The sequence below is a fragment of the Echinops telfairi genome, unplaced genomic scaffold (genome assembly GCF_000313985.2).
Source record: "Echinops telfairi isolate 266 unplaced genomic scaffold, ASM31398v2 ScPeMD7_7459;HRSCAF=8497, whole genome shotgun sequence".
Taxonomy (NCBI): Eukaryota; Metazoa; Chordata; class Mammalia; order Afrosoricida; family Tenrecidae; genus Echinops; species Echinops telfairi.
The window spans coordinates 7,079,665-7,083,033 of NW_022111359.1; positions in this window are offsets into that span (position 1 = coordinate 7,079,665).

Here is a 3,369-nt window from a genome sequence, read left to right on the forward strand (position 1 = left end):
GTGTGTGTGTGTGTGTGTGTGTGTCCCTGTAAAGAGCGGCGGTCTCAGAAACCCACGGGGACAGTTACATTTTGAATGTAGTAGGCCGCTATGAGTCGGAATCAACCCGGTGGTGGGGAGTTTCTTGGTTTGGGTGTTTCCATGGCCCCATCTTTCTCCCGCCGCTGTGGAGTTTGCACCGAAGACGCGTCTGTTAGCAACCGAGTGCTTTAACCATTGGGCCACCAGGACTGTCTCTATCCCTGCCCTGCCCTCCCCAAACCACCCCAACTCCTGGTTTGGCCTCGGCCTTTTCTGCATTCTGCTCTGTAGTTTGAGGACTCTTGGAAGGAGGAAGCCCCACCCGGCCTCGGCCTGGCTGCTAGGCTGGGTTCCTCCTTGCTCGGAGCCTCAGTTTACCCCTCTGAATAATGGGCGCACCGGCAGTGCTGTGGTGACACTGGAAAGAGGGGAGGCCCTGGATGCCCTGGCAGGAGGGAAGGCTCTGCCAACAGACTGTTGTGGCTCTTGCCCGAGGTGGTGGGCATCTGGTCAGCAGGGCCGTCCCGAAGTCCTGGAAGTGACCAGAGGGGTGGAGGTGAGGCTGTGGGGGAAGGTGGCCTGGGCTGGCACGGATTGAAAGGAGGCATTTTTTGGCCATCACGACACCACCACCCCCTTTCAAAAAAAATTGTGGTTTGGGTAAAAGTTTACAGAGAAAATAGTTTTCAATTAAACCACTGATAGGCATCTAATTTCATAACATGTATTGCAATGCCCTTGGCACCCTGCTCCCTGGGGGGTGGGTATGTGTTTGCCAGACCAGCAGGGGAGAGACAAGGGGAGATAAACCAGCAGGGGAGAGACAAGACGCCTGGATGGAATTCCAGTTTGCTGGCCTACCCACTACCCAGCATTCCTGGCACCGAGGGAGGGAGAGCCAGGCTGTCTCCACTCATAGCAAGTGGGAGGTTGTGAGGAGGTGAGGGCAGGGGGAGGGGGGGGCAGCTGAGAAGAGATACCCTGGGTGGGGTCTGGGGCAGTCGACACCATCTCCACCCAGCCCTGGGCCCCAGATCAGTGTTCTTCCTGAATACCATCCAGAAGCTGGACCCACACTGCCTATTTGCTTCTCAGCCCCGACACGTAAGGGCTGCATAGCTTTTAGCTCCATGTGCCGAGCAAATCATCCGAGAAGCTGGACTGTCTGCAGGAAGCTGTGGCATCAGGATTGGGGGAAGGCTTATTAACAACTTGCGCGATGCAGATAACGCCACCTTGCTTGCTGAAAGCCAGAAGGGCTCAAAGCCTTGTTAAGGAAGAACAAAGACTGCAGCTTTCAGTAGGAGTTCAAAAACAAACTCAGCCCCGCGAGTCCATGCCAACTCCTAGCGGCCCCAGAGGACAGGAACTGCCTCGGTGGGTTTCCAGGACTGAAACGCTTTACGGGAGTCGAAAGCCCCGCCCCCTCAGTATGGGTGACACCTCACTATAAAGAGGAAAACAAGAACCTCCCAACCGGACCGATGAACAACCTTAGGATAAACCGAGACGAGTTTGAAGGTGTCAGGGACTTCATTTGACTTGAACCCACAACCGAAAAATCAAACGGCCAATTGCACTGGGCCACTCTGCTGCCCAAGACCCCTCGGAAGAGCAAGGAGGTCACTTTGAGGACTTGGGTGCAGCTCCCCCAGGCCATGGTGTTTTCCATCTCCTGGAAGACTGGAAGGGACCGGATGCATTGCGGAACGTTGACTCTGGCCCGGATGGCCAGAAGAATGAACTGATCTGTCCGAGTGCGCCTTCGAAGCAAAGGCAGCAAGACTTCGTCTCACACACTTTGGACGCGTCTTCCGGAGAGACCCATCCCTGAGGAAGGGCATCATATCTGGTAAAGTGGAGGGGGCAGCGAAAAAGAGGGCAGTCCTCGACGAGACGATTGGCCCCGTGGCTGCAAAGGGACTCACACGTGGCAGAGGTTTTGAGGATAGAGCAGGGCCAGGCAGTGTTGCCTTCCGCTGTCCCGGGGTGGCTGATCGGAGCCTAGTTGATGGCCTGTGACAACCACAGCCGTTCCACTCGGGCACGCTCGAGGTCTCCAGGAGTGGGTACTGACTTGATTGCAGTTAAAGCCATGGTGGACACTAGGGTAGATGCAATGGCTCGTGCTAGCCAAGAGGACTGAAGGAAGGAAGGATGAAGGACCAGACAGGAATGGTGAGGTGGCGGTGGCTGGGGCAGATGAGGTCAGCTGGCAACGGGCAACTCCTCCATTCACCAGGAGACATTTCTAGGTACAGCATGGGAGGCCTCTTTCCTGGGACCGAAGCAGTGACTTGGCCATGAGGATGGCCAGCTGTCTCAGACCAAAGGCACAAGACGGCCAGTTGGAGTTGAATGTCAGGTAACAGTGAATCACTTCTAAGCCCATGTCTGTCCCTTGCTCGCAGCATTTGGGGAGCAGGGAGGGGGCTTTAGATAGCATTCTAGTTCACAGGTGCATCACCCACCCACAGGGGGATTGGTGAGTGGCACCTCTGGGACACACTTAAGCTGGGAAGTTATTCCTTGTTCACTGGATTGGACTCCCTGGTGGCACTGTGCTGCTAAACACCAGGTCCGCTGTTCGAAACCTCCAGCCGCTGGGTGGGAGAAAGATGAGGCTTTCAACGCCTGTAAAGGTCCGGAAACCAATGGGGGCAGTTCTAGTCTGCTCCCTGTTGGGGGTCACCATGAGTCCGAATCAGCAGTCAATGTTGTGAGTGCATCGGGCTGCATCTTTACCTGGGAGACAAGGCAAGGCCAGGGGCGAGGCGCCCCCCTCACACCCACTTTCTGCTACAGAGACCCTGCCAGGCCTGGGTGAAGGGAGGACTGCCCCTCCCCCCAAGTTCCCGGATGGGGCGTCCCACTCCCACTGCCTACCGCAAATTCCCCACTAGGATTCAGCTCCCCCCCTGCCGCCCCGCCCCCGCCATTACTCATTAACCCCCAGTGGGGACCTTGGACAGGCTGATCAATGGGCCCTGGGACAATGGCCCCATTCCCCCACCTCCCTCACTGATAACTCAGAGGCCAGATCGCCTGGGACCTCCTCCCCGCAGGATGCTGGGGAAAGAGGTCTTGAGGCCATCTCTGGAGGACCCCGCCCGGGACTGGGGTCTCCCTGTCCACGCTTTCCTACTCTGTACAAGGGTCCTCCCCGCTACTGAGTGAGCGCCACCCCCTTCTCGCCACCCCTGTCTCCTTGCCCTCCCCCTACCTCCTCCAGGGTTTCCTGCCTCCTCTCACCCCATCCCCCCACCCATGCGCCCCCCAGCAGCTGGGCTCTTTGTAAAATGCACCCCCCCATCCACTCCTTCAACAAGGAGCCCTGGTGGCGCAGTG